Source organism: Mauremys reevesii, linkage group 5 (genome assembly GCF_016161935.1).
Source record: "Mauremys reevesii isolate NIE-2019 linkage group 5, ASM1616193v1, whole genome shotgun sequence".
Classification (NCBI taxonomy): Eukaryota; Metazoa; Chordata; order Testudines; family Geoemydidae; genus Mauremys; species Mauremys reevesii.
The window spans coordinates 69,785,760-69,800,361 of NC_052627.1; positions in this window are offsets into that span (position 1 = coordinate 69,785,760).

Genomic DNA, 14,602 nt, shown 5'->3' on the forward strand with positions numbered 1-14,602 from the left:
CCGGAAGAAAGCCTCATCCACCTCATCCCCCTGGTCTGGTGGTCTATAGCAGACTCCCACCATAACATCACCCTTGTTGCTCACACTTCTAAACTTAATCCAGAGACTCTCAGGTTTTTCTGCAGTTTCATACTGGAGCTCTGAGCAGTCATACTGCTCTTACATACAATGCAACTCTCCCATCTTTTCTGCCCTGCCTGTCCTTCCTGAACAGTTTATATGTTGATTGATCATGTTGTCTGCTGCAAACTAAGACTAGCATTTTATATTAATCCAGCAGTTTATATTTACTGTAGTGAGTATACTTTACTTCTCCAGTAGCGCTGGTTTAATCACAAGAAGCCTTTTACATTAGTGTAAGCAGAGAACTTTGGTATTACCATTAGTTATATTTAGGCAATGTAATCATGGAGAGGGCCAGCCCTAGACCAAATGGTGCCACAGGAATGGAGTGTCTTTGGTACTCTCTGCCTCCATTTGTTAAACTTTTGAATACATCACAGCACTCTGAGCCTGGCGTCCCCCAAATTTGGCACCCCAGGCAGTTGCCTGGGTCATTTGCTTCTAAATCCGGCCCTGATCGTGGCAGTTTTGTAATCACCTTTTTAGAAAATAAAGATAAAATTGTATTTTTCACTTAATTATAGTCTACAATCACTGGGTGGAGTGGACCACAGGTGCAGCAAAGTATTACTTACAAATATTACACTATAGCCGTGCTTTTCAGTCTGTGGTCCACGGATCCCTTGGGGTCCACAGACTCTAACGGTCTGCAAAAGGTTCTCATTGGAACAGTGGTTTTCAACCTGTTGACTATGAACCCCTGGGGGTCCATTGACTATGTCTAAGATTTCAAAAGGGATCTGCAAATGAAAAAAAGTTGAAAACCACTGCACTATAGGCTGACAACAAAGATCAGGAAGAAAACAATAGATTTTTTCAAACACTATTTAGTACAATAGCCATGTTTGGTAGTTTAGTGATCAAAACAAATTCATAGGACAATAGATAGATACATTTAAAGTAAAATGACAGGAAGTGTTTGATCATGAAAAATACCTTTTTAGAGAGAGAGGGATTATACTGTACTTAAGTATCTTAACGTTTTTTTAAGATTCTCTGTGCCCAATGAAAAACATTTTAAGATATATATTATTGCACATGAGTGACAAAGAGAAAACAATTGACTTCCTTTCTTATAATATGTTCATTAAGCTTCATTAGAATATATATGGGCCCAATCCTGTTTCTATTGATGTCAATAGGAGTTTTACCATTGTCTTAAATGGATTGGGCCCTCTGTATATAAACAAAGTTATTTTTTATTAGCTGAAACCTAAAACAAATACTATGTAATTCAGTTATTATTTCATCATATTGGAATATTGTGACTGCCATATCAAATCAGATGATTGGTCCATCTATCTTTGAACCTGTGCATGATTGTCAGCTATGGATAATTTAATATGGAATGGAAATGTTCTTTCCAATGTCTGGCTTGTTCTTCATGCATTTTCAACATCTAGAAGAAGGACCAACAAAAGCTGATGAAATTAAAGCAGATATCAAAGGTCTCAAACAGGGGAAAGCTCCTGATGTTGACAGAATTCAATCAGAAGTACTAAAAATGGGATGCAAAATTCTGACTGAGCATCTAAAAAAACTCTAATGAAATATGGGTGAAAGAACAAGTGCCACAAGACTGGAAGGATGGTATCATTGTGGCATTGCCAAAAAAAGATGAGCTTATTCAGTATACAAACTGGAGTGGTATTGTACTGCTATCAATACTGGGCAAAGTATTGGCTACTGTGGATGAAATATTACAAGAACTGTCTGGGTTCATGTTATGAACAGATATTCACTTGTTTGACAGATCATTGAAAAAGCTACGGCTTGGCTAAAACCCATCTTAATCAACTTTATCGACTTTAAGAAAGAGTTCAATAGTGTCCACAAAGAGACCCTGTGGAATATTGCTAGAAGCTGTGGATACCAGACAAAGTGATTCACGTAATAAGGAGTTTATATGATGGAAGTAAATGGGCAGTGTGATTGGATACAGGCCTGGGTAAGTGGTCCAATATTATGACTGGAATTAGACAAGGGTGTGTATTACACTAATCCTCTGTGCATTAGCAATATACTGGGTGATGAAACAGGCAACAAAAGGCATTGTGGATGGTGTAAAACGTGATAGCCGAGATGACTTACACAATCTTGACTTTGCTGACGACATGGCTCTCCTAAATATGACATGGAACAGAATTATTGCCCTTACCTCAGAAATAAAAGAGGAAGCAGCAAAAAAATTGGATTGAAAGTAAATGTAAAGAAAACCAAGATTATGAAGATAGAAAGCTGGAGAACAGATGAAAAGGTGTACTTGGATGGAAAAAAATTAAACAGGTAGAAGTGTTCTGCTATCTGGGGAGTACAATGACATTGGAAGGTGAGTGTGATAAAAATATTCATATGAGATTAGGCAAAGCAAACACCATTTTTGGAAGGAAGAACAACTTGAGGTCCAATGGAGGTCTTCAAGCCAAACTAAAGATCAGATTATTCCATGTGATTGTACTGAGTATTCTATTGTATGGAGCAGAGATTTGGCTGGTGACAATGACTAACACAGCGAGATTGGAAGCTGCCCATCACAGATGGCTGAGGAACATACTTCACATTTCATAGAATCATAGAACTTTGGGTTGGAAAGGACCTCAAGAAGCCATTAAGAAATTGAGACTTTCATGGAAAAACAAAATAACAAATGTGAAAGTAAGGGAGCTGACAGAGCAGGACATGTTAGAAAATATCATCAAAGAAAGATGGCTCAGGTGATCAGGATATGTACACCATATGGAAGATAGGAGACATGCTAAGCAAGCATTGAATTGGGTAGCTGAGAGAGGAAAGAGAAACCGAGGAGGGCCAAGGAAGAACTGGTAGAAGACAGTGACAGAGGATATTGAATGCTTAGGCATTCAATGGGAAGAAGTACTACAACTAGTGAGTGACCATAATCGAGGGAGAAACTGGATTGCCTCATGTGTCAGTGGCATAGGCAGAACTCAGATCTAAGGTAAGGGTCCATATATCTGGTTGAGTAGTATCCTGCTTTCATAGAAAGGTGAGTACTTTTGATAAATCATGTAGGCCCTAGAGCAGAAATTGACTAAGTGTCCCATTGCTCCCATGTGAAGCCCCATTGAGGAAAATGGGGATCTGTTCAGGTGCAGATACCCAACTATGCACAGAACAAAATGATCATACTGGAGAAGTCTAGTCCATCTAGTCCAGAATACTGTTTATTACAGTGTCCAGTACCACATGCTTCTGTGGTATGTGCATCACCCCCAGTGGATAATTGGAATAACCTGCCATAAGGAGAAATTTCTTGCTCTGTCATATAGCGCTAGGTTCATGCCCTGAAGCATGAGGACTATAATTTTTTTAACCTGTCTAAAATAACTGTGGCCATTATTATTCATATAAACATCTCAACCTTTTTTGAATCCTATTAAGCTCTGGCCTCAATGATATCTTGTGGCAATGACCACTATAACATTGTGTGGTATGTAATTAAAAACAATTTCCTTTTGTCAATCTTTTAATTTCTCATATTGAGAATGTTCCCATATCTTGTATTATGCAAATCCATTCCTTAAGAGCTCCCAGTTTACCTTTATATACCATTCATTATTTTGTATACCTCTATCATCTCCTTTCAAAAGCAAATAGTTTATTTTTTTCAGTCCCTCTTTGGATGGAAGGGTTTTCATGCTGTAGTCCATTCTCATCACCCATCTCTGTGGAGAAAATTCCTTTCTGACCTACATACCTTAAGTGATCAGTAAGTGAAGCAAGAGATTTGATTATGCTTATTATACTCTTAGCGTACATAACTATACATATTATTAATAACAAAATGATCCAATTGCTTTTAAAATCCAACATTATTTGTCTTGCTTATTTCTTCTGGAGCAGTGAATTCCACAGGTTGACTAAAAACTGTGTAAAGTTAAGGATATTTATTTTATTGGTTTTAAATGTTCTTGTACTATATGACACAATGAAAAGGAAGCTGTGGCTGATAGCTGTATCTGCAAGCATCATTTATGATGTTGAAGGCACTCAGATCCTATAGTGATGGGTGCAGAAGAAAAAACAAGACAAATAGATGTGCAAAACCTAAGAGTTGGTATACTAAACCTAGGAGTCAGAATGCTTGTATAAGTTATTGGCTGCTGAGGGTTGATGAAATCCACACCTTTTGTGGTCTGAAGGGAAATTCTGTGATATGCTAACAAAAGGCCCATCTTCAAAGATGTTATCTAGTGGTGTCAAACCTCATAAGGCAGGAGGAAACAAAAGATCTGTGTGGGGAGGAACATACATTTTGAAGGAAAAAACAAAAATCCAGCCTTGAACTGGATTTCAAACCTATTTCTGCTGTCCCAGGTTTGGTGTAGCTTAATCCAATGCCCACCACTAATTTGGCACTTGCCACTTGAAAGCCGGGCTAGACAAAACTCCAGATAAAATGACAAAAGAGGGCCTGTGGTGAACAAGGGGATTGAGACTTCCTGGACCACACAGATGTGTGAAGAAAGGATCTGGAATGTACAAAAAGGCTGCTGCGATGACTGCACCCCGCAAATGAATATAAAGTGTTTAGTGTGCTCAACTTGACCCCTTTCCTGTAACTTGGGGCCTCTTTTGAGCATTTTTTACAGTGTCATACTAGGTATGTATTTTTCTGTTTATATTTCATTTTATGATTTTTTCGGTATTTTTTTCTGTGACTCCCATAAACTTTGCTCTTCTGTTATGTAACTGGGATTGGAGTTGCAGATTGTCTATTCGGTACCTTGGAGTAAAGGAACCTGTAGTCTGATCTCACAGGGAGCAGAGCCAGGAACAGAGGACTACAGTACATGATCAAGGCCCAAGTGAGCCTCCATTGTCTTCCCCATGAAATACCTGATGGTGACAAGAGCGGACTAGTGTGAGCCTGGGGTGAGCCCAAAGAGTAACTGTGTTTGGCTGACTTTGACATTCAGAATTCCCTCAAACCCTTTAAATCTTTTCCTTTCCAGGGCAAATGATCCTATTCTTTTCAATCATTTTTGTATGAAACACTGGCTATTCTTCTAACCATTTTCCCTGCCCTTCTCTGGCCTCTATTTCACCAGCTGCGTAAGCTGATATCCTGCCATAAAAATAAATCCACATAGATAATTAGCTTTTGAAACAGGGATGTTTACCATTCACTGCATGAACTGAATATCAGACATTATACCACCATGGAAACAACGTGCTATTGTATGTCATGAATGTAAAATAATATGAGGCACAGAGAACTGAACTGCACATGAATGAGAGAGACACAGGGCATGCTGCATGACCTACAACAAGATTCAGTATTTGTGTCATCAGGGAGAATTAGCCAAATTATTCATGAATCTGAGGGAGGCAGAGATGAAATGTGTGGCCCTGGGCCAACTAAAATATTGTTCTTGTGGAAAAGTCAAGATTATTATTATCACGTTATTGTAAACTTTATTCATAGAGTGATCATTTTAGAAACATCACATAATTTGTGGCCTTGCAATTTATTTGTAAAAGGATTTATTTATTTGAAAAAATTATTTGTAAATAATTTATTTGTAAAAAGTGGCTTTTTTGACTTACAAACAACAGTTTTCTATCCTGGGCTTTTTATAAAGAGGAGTGCTTTTTAAAAATAATTTGAACTGATAGATAAGTTGTCAATAAGATGGTTAAAGCAGGAGGAAAACTTCCAAAGGAATAAAACTAGTCACATTTTAATATGTTAAAAGAATTTAAAGATTTACTCTCGAGGAAGTTGCATGATTTGTGTGAGCCTAATATTAGAAAGCTAATCCAAAGCTATATTCTCTAGTGTCACACCACACTTGGCAGGAAGCTGATATATTATTTGAATCCATTACCAGCTGTAAATAGGAAACAGAGCCTAGGACATGACTTTTAATTCACTGTTATCTCCAGGGATAAAGAGCCTGTTTTATACCTAATCAACAGCTGGATGTCACCACTGAATGGCCATAACACAGTGGGTGCAGAATTTATCCTGCAGCAAAATATGTAATTGTCTAGATCTTGTTAATTGTTTCAGAAGTCCAGTTTAAGGTGATTGTGTGTATTTCTCAAAAGATTGACATGGAAGAGGGCAGACACCCTCTGTTAAAAAAAAATTACAGTACTACATTACAATTAACTCCTGTGCCGTAATACATAGGGCTCAGTCCTGCAAGGTGGTGAGCACTCTCACCCTAGTTGAGCCAAGCACTTAAGCACATGAGTAGTAGTAAAATTAAGCATATGAGTAGTTCCATTGATGTTTAGCACATGCTGGCCTGGGCAGAATCAGGGTCAGAGTGCTGAGCAACTTGCAGGATCAAACTCTTATAGCTTTAGATGTATGTTGTATGCCAGGCTTTCCAGTTAAATAGACTTAAAATATGTACTTATAATTTCTTCCTGCATGTATGTAGTTATGTCTGAGTACAACTGTAAAAAAGTATGGTTGAATTCACTGGTGATCTTACAACTGGCAAATTCCTAGCTGTTCAGAAACATTATCTCACCCACAGAAAGCTGTGTTTTAGTGATGGAGAAGTTCTGAATATTACCTTTTAGCTTCACAACAGTGATCTCCCATGAGGTATAGAGCAGTTTCCAGCTGTTCTCTTTCCAGAACTGATCATATCAATTGCTGTTATGTGTCTATATAAAACAGAATACTATATACAGTACTATATACAGAATACTATATACAGTAGACAAGGACTCTCAAAAAAGGCTTTGTATGGTTCATGTGTCTTACAGACTGTATGGGATCAATTTACAGCAGTGTCTAAATATCAGTAATTTTAGCAGGAGTTGGGTCACGTTTCCAACAGAATTTGTCTGAACTTGTGCAATATGATGCAGAGATAAATGAGTAAACTGAATTCTTCTTTTTTTCCTGTAAATGAGAGGGCAGGATTTATAAAGGAAGCCGAACACTTAGGAAGACTTGGTACAGCTTTCATGCCTCAGCACCAAAGCATATTTAAAGTACCTGCTGATTTGTAAATATATGACTTACTGCTGCAAATAAAATGTTTATAATCAGAGAAAAAATGATGTGGCACATATTGTAATTATGTCTTTCTTGAGGATGGCATTTTGATTTTGAAAATCTGGGGATAATTCTCCTCAAAAGATATCTCCTCAAAAGGCTTAGGTACTTACCCAAGGTGGGCTTTAGTAGCAAGGAATTCTGGCTTTTACAGATTATACTTTTGTAGTCAAATTGATATTAGGAAAGGATTAGTTTGTTTGGTAACAGAGCAATTATCTGTTTTTATATAACTTTTTTTCAAGCACTAAGTCTTTAGTGCAAAAAATAATCAAACACATTTACTCTTTTACAGGTTGTTATTTCTAATAAATACCCTGAGGGTATTTCTTAGATAGAAGAAGTTTGTGTCAATTGTATCTGCATGGCATTATCCAGAAAAAATATAAAATAAAATTGGATCTTCCCTTCCATAATGTGCATAACTAGGTCTGCAGCATTCTGTATTCTGGGGTTTCTAGCCAGTTAAGTGATAGATTAATTTTAAGCAAGTCCTTTGGGCCCAGAGCCACAAAGGTACTTAGGCTCCTAAATCCCATTTTTAGGCACCACTGTGATCCACACACCCCCTACTCAGCTGCTACCACCTAACCCTGTAGGTGTCTAAACTCATTCAGCATCTGTTTATTTCAGTAGAAGCTCGCTGGGTGCCTATGTTTCTGCCTCTGGGCATGTGCACTTCTGCCTCAATCTAGGTGTCTGTACTCCTGTCTCCCACCTAAATTCCAGTGTGATCTGCAAAGCAGGAGAAGACAGGCACTCTTGTTTCCTGCGGGACCCAGTCTGGTAGGTGTGCTCAGAGGCTACGGATCTCCAAAACAGCTGGGAGGGTGGGGGGAAGGAGGAATCTACTTTATAAATGTATAGCCCAGTGGTTAGAGCAATCAACTGGGATTCAGGAGACTCCCAGTTCAGCTTCCAGTCTGCCTGACAAGACAGAAATGGGAGTTGAACAGGGCACTGCCACCTGCTGGATGAGTGCCCCAGTCACTGGACTAAGGGACATTCTGGTGTGAGTCTTTCTCCATTTCTCCTACTGTGGTTGTATCACTTGAATTAACTATTGGAATAATTAAATATTATTTGGGCCAGTGAAAGTGTGAAGATCCCTCTGTAGTCCAGTATGTAGCGCACTCCCCTGAGAGGTAACAGATCCCACCCAACTCTCTTCTTCTCCTGAGGCAGATGGGTGTCTTGAACAAGGGGGTCTTCCACATCCCAGGTGAGTATCTTTATCATCGGGCTAAAGATTAGAGGTGCAGTCCATCCTTCTGGTCTCCTTGTGCGATACAAATGGCTAAGCTCATTTTCCCAAATCAATACCTAGATACGGGGATCAATTGTAAACTTGATGTTGTCATTCGTTATGTTTTCATAATGATATTTTGAATTGTTTGTACATCAGCGTCTGTGCTCCATGGGAGAGGGGGATTAAATATATTTCTCATCCATCAGCCTATATCAGACATTTGTGTGAAAAACAAGCAGACTTTTTGTGGTTTATTTTCAATGATGTGACCTTGCTTACACAAGGAACTATATTCCCCAATGGAAATGCTCTGCTGAAATGCATTTCCTGATGAGTTTAATAATTGTGTTGAATAATTTACTTCTGAGAGGGAGCGACATATGTTTGTGATGATATTAAACATAATTTTATCATCAACTTTTCTTAGAAAATAATTTGTAAATGATCAGGATAAAGTTATACGGCTCCATCCAGCCAAGTGCTGAGTGCCTCCTGCAGAATGGGCAGCATCTTGAAGGACCTGGCTCACAGTATTAACAAAAATCTATACGGTAAAAAGATGCATTACTCCGAATCAATACACTTATCTAAGAATTTTGCTGCAGAAAACTACTTTGATGATGGAATTTAGCATGTTTCTTAATCTGAAAGAGAATTAGCCTCAATGAATTAGCATAAATTATACTTCTGTAGTTTTGTATTACTTGTTGCAAAGAATACTTTTCGTTACGATCCTCACCAAATAGCTTGTTTGTTCTGCAAGCATGTGTGTGTGTGAGAGAGAGAGCGAGAGAGAGAAGTAGATCTTTGCACCTCCCATTTGCTTTCTTCTATTTTAGTCTATGTTTTTAGACTATGAGCTGGGGTGTAGTTCCCAGCTCGCGTACACATACTCGTGCTAGCTCTGACTGTACTAGTGTACCTGTTGTAGCATGGGCAGCAGTGGTGGAGGTGGCACAGCTAAACCACGCTGCTGCTGTCCGTGCTACCAGGGCTACGTAACTCACACTTGCACTAGCTCTCATTGAGCTAGCGTGAGGATGTGTAATAAGATGGGAATCACAACTCTAGCTCATAGTGTAGATGCAGCCTTAAAGAGCGTTTTCTGCTGAAAACTAAGATTTTAACAGGGTTTTAGTTTTCAGGGCAGACTAAAACATAATCACTTTTGACATACAGTAGCCACCTAGGGTTTCACTTTGGCCCCATGTATAGTTTGTAGAAAATGCAAAGTAAAAACTCTGTACCCACCACAAATAGAAGAAGAAAATTATGGTTTAATATATTATGATTATTTTGTAATAGGCTGAAAAGAAAGACCCCTGGATTTAATGTTCCATCTAGTCAGTTATGTAATATAAATGACTAGCTAAATTAATCTCCCTGTATAATCTTCTTCTGCATTTAAAAACAAACTGTGCTTCAGTTCTGTTTTTCGCCTGGCAGTAATCTGAGGAGCATCTATTTTATGCTGTATTGAGATTCAATATTTCATAAAAGGAGATTAAAATCAAGTGGTATCTGCGTTTTACATTTTTGTTAAGTTAGTTCAGGTCAGCTAGAATGCATGCACCCTTCTTAGATAATGCAGCACTCTGCATTTACATTTACATTTAAACTATAATTGGAGAATTTGGTTCAGCAGTCCTTTCTGCTAAAGACCTATTTTTGTCATGAAGTAAGCCTGCCACCTGCTGGAGGTGCTTCAGTAATGAATGTTGTCTCATTGGGAGGATTGTGCCCACAGATCTGTGCATATGATCTTCCCTTCTACAACCTGGCAGAGTGGTGTCCATCCACTGGACCCTGCCAGGCAGCTTTTCTGCTGATCTGGGGATCTGCATAAGTGAAAGGTGTGGGAGGCAGCAGGCTGGAGAAGGGATCAAAGGTAGTGCTTAAAAGCTGCACATTGTCCTCTCCCCTTCTGTCCCAGCAGAGATGATTTTTTCTGTGGCCTACCTCTGTTATATCCTCGCTTCCAGGGAGCACATGTGTACATAGTGGGGACAGATAGCTAGTGTGGAGGTACAGAACTCCATGTAAATGGCCTTTGTTTCTCATTGATACCTCAAGCTGCACATGACTCCTTTAGTAGGGGGAATGGGGGGGTGGGGTGGAGGGAGCAGCCTTCTTGACAGGACAGCATGAGAAATCTGTGCTAGGGAAACCTCATGCTTTTGCACTTACGAAGTGCACTCCTGCAGGCTTGGTTATGGAAAGAGGAGATGTGACCACTGAGGCTATATAGAGTTGGACCCCAATGTGGAGGCTGATCAGGGGATGATTTGGCCTCAGACATTAATTAGGTTGCTTTGTGCAGTGAAGGGGCTGTTCTAGCAGTTGAGAATATCCAGACATAGACCAGGGGTAGGCAACCTATGGCACGGGTGCCGAAGGCAGCACGTGAGCTGATTTTCAGTGGCACTCACACTGCCCGGGTCCTGGCCACTGGTCTGAAGGGGGCTCTGCATTTTAATTTAATTTTAAATGAAGCTTCTTAAACATTTAAAAAACTTATTCACTTTACATACAACAATAGTTTAGTTATATATTATAGACTTATAGAAAGAGACGTTAAAATGTATTACTGGCATGTGAAACCTTAAATTAGAGTGAATAAATGAAGACTTCTGAAAGGTTGCCGACCCCTGACATAGACCATGCCCACTGTCCCCCTATATCTGTGTAGTTGGAGTGACACAAAGAGACTGTATTGTATCAGAATCAGACACATAGTGTTATGTCTGTGTAACTCGGAACTTCTTGCACCGAAGACAGGTTTATTGAACATATCTGTGTGTACAAACAGAAAAAAGTTGAAACCATTAAAATATATACTTAGTGCTTTAGAAGGGCCAGTTTCACACAGCTGAAAACAATTATGAGCCAAATTAGTAGTGAGAGAGAATTAAAACAGACAAATGTGAATGGCAATTGGGAATTGTTTAATAATATTTGACCAGATGAGCAGAAAGCCACAATCCCATAATTAAAAAAAAGGCCACAATTGTTAAAAAAATTACCTGGGCTTAGAGGGGAACTAAACGCAGCTATAAAATAATAATAATAATAATAATTAATAACAATAAATTAATAAATATATAAAACAAATGGAAGAAAGGGGAAGTTGATAGTAACGTATGTTATTGTTAGATGTAAAATGCATTCTTTTGTTTCGTATCTTAAGTCTGGACTCTGTAGGATAATTTAATCATCACTTCAGAAGTCTGATTTATTATCTTCTGAGACAGGTGAAAAACACTCATAACAGTTCACAATGTCTCTCTGTATATGTTTAATATGGATTTCATTAAGTAGAATACAATGTAAAGATGAATAAATTATACAATGATGATATGACAATGTGTACAAGTTTTAATAAATGAATTCAACATAGAAAATCACCAGGGTGTAAGAGATCACATAACAGTAAACTAGTCTTATAAGGAGCGTCAGCTTCTCTAATTCTATTCTATATTATTCTATTCTGGACAGGTGAACTTGGTGCCAGTATGGAACCTTTAATACAGATCCATATTAAATGTCATTTAAGCTTGATACCAATGAAGAGGTCAGTCAAAAAGCATTCTAAAATTAAAAAAATAGGATTTAGAATGTAAATGATTACTTAACTGTTGATTTATTCTTACAAAGATTAGGCAATTCTTAAAACAAGGCAAAAGGCAGTTCACACTCCCTCTCTTGTGTATGTATATATTTATATATTATACTAAAATATACAACTCCTCTGCCTAAGCTCCCCAAAACAAACCAATCTACATTAAAACACATCATTAAGGTTGCAAAGTCAAGCATTCAAAGTTAGGCAATGTCAGAACTAGTTGTCTGTGCAGGCACCTGGTATGGAAAATTTCAGGCTAAACTGTTAAAGTTATAATCAGCTGAAAACAGGGTCATATAATGGGAAGTGTCAGGACTTCCTATAGTAAAGAGAGACTGTGCCAGTGGGCATTCTCTCAAGATGGGGAGAATAAAGGCTGTTTTATGATGGCTTAGCCAGTGCAAAGTGGCCACAATGCAATTATGTAGATGCCCTGCATTTCTACTTAACACTCAGATATGCAAAGAAAAGATTATGGAGGATGTATGTGGATGGATACTACATTAGCAACATATAAACATAAAATCCTTAGATACATTTGTATTGTGTGTTTTGGAGTTCTGGTTTATAGAAGGAAGTGCTCTTTGCTGTTTGCTGTGATTGAGTTTCTATTGTGTGCTGTAATTTTAAAAGGTCAGGTTGGAACAGGTTGATGCATTTCACTTTTTACAAAGAGAACATTAATCACACAAGATTCTTAAAATTTGTTTCCAGTTAAAGAAGAACCACTGATTTATTTGCTTGTTGAAGCTAAGCTTTCGAGCAGACTGATAATTTCCTTCTCTTCTGAGAATGCCTCCCATCACCCGAGTGCTTCCCACTCCTGCCAAGGTGCTTCTGTCTCATCAGGACAAGAAATAGTGAGTCAGATCCCCAGCTGATGTAAACCAGCATAGCTCTATTGAAATCAGTTGAAGCAAAACACATTGTGGTGTACTGTAATGTGGTTATGACTTATCACTTCATAGACTTATCACTTCTGGATTTAATTTTAAACTATTTAGGAGCTAGCCTAGTGAGAGACCCTGCAAGACACTTAGGGTAAAGTTCTCCTGTGGTGTGGAGAACTAGCATGAGACCCGCAGCACCACACTGCTTAGCAGCTACACAGAGGTTGTATGGGGGCTTTACTGAGTGGCTAGAGGAGGTCCCTATACCCATCCCTAAATGCTACACTAAGGGTCTCAGATACTCATGCTTTATGTTGGTGGAGTGGGCATCACCCTTTCATTGTGTATGCAGTTTATCTAGGTATATGTGCACTAGCTTTAATCTAGCTATCATGGCTAAAAATAGTAGCAAAGATGTGGTAACGTGGACCCCAGCCCAGGCTAGGAATGCTCATTCGCACCCAGGGTTCTGGACAGGCTTCCACAGCCTGTGCTACTGTGTCTTCACTGCTATTTTAAGCTGTGCTAGCTAGATGAAAACTAGTGTGGGTATGCCTATCCAGGCTGTAATCAGACCTTCTGTTGCATCATAGACATAACCCGTGTCTAACTTCTGTACCTCATGTCAGCAGGATCAAAGATTGCTGTAGAAAGTGCATGTAACTTCTTGGCAGTGGGGGGTTTAGCTCTTTAACAAGCCTGCTGGATATTGTAGTAATCGTGTTGCTGGGGTATGTAAGTCAGTGATCTGAGTGATCTCTCCTGCTGCCTATTGATGAACTAGAGGAAAAAAATCAAGATCAGACCTTAGTTGTCTAAACACACCTACTTTGCCAGGATAATCAACTTGGCTGTTTTAGCTTAAAATTCACTTAAACCTTGGATGCATGGGTAATGAAATACTGTTATCTTTACTGCATGACTAAAAGACAGCAGAATCATACTTAATATGGCCTAATTCAGGGGCTCACTATAACAGTAACCTCACTTGCTCAGTGTGGGGGTAGTGATTCAAATCCAAGTGAAAATCAGAGGGGAACAGGTGTTTCTATTTGGTGGTGAGGTGTGTGTTTAACAGTTCTAGATGATCTTCTTCCTTCAGACAGAACTGCTTGGACTCAATTACAAGTCCTTGTTTCTTTTCAGTGATCACTAAAGCTGAAGTTACTGGTAAGCTTGTCAAAGGGACTGAGTCTTAGACCTGGTGTGGAAACAGTGTTGTAGTAAAAAGCAACACAGAGAAGGGAGCAGCAGTGAATTTCCCCGCTATCCAGTGAGATCAATACAGCTGAGATCACTAAGAGACAGGCGAGGTGGTGGAATCCAAAAATGTGGCACCGTGGCTAAAGACAGCATGGTGAGAGATGCAGCAGTGGCATCAAAGGTGCCCTGTGATTGCTAATAGCTGGGTTAGCTGGTCATGGTGCGGTAGAGCTGGACTGGACCAAGGACACAGCAGAGCAGCAGTAGAGGTGGCAGTGACAGCTGCAGGCAGCAATTGCAGAAAGAGCAGCACTCCTCAATGAAGGTGTCAGTCCTCTCCAGGGGATCCTCTAGACTTGGGATCTTTGCTGACCTTGGACAACAAACTATGAGCAGAGTGTAGAATAGGGAAAGGAGGAAGGGTGTATTGAAGGGATATTTGTCCATTGGACTGTCACACTGCAAGGTGG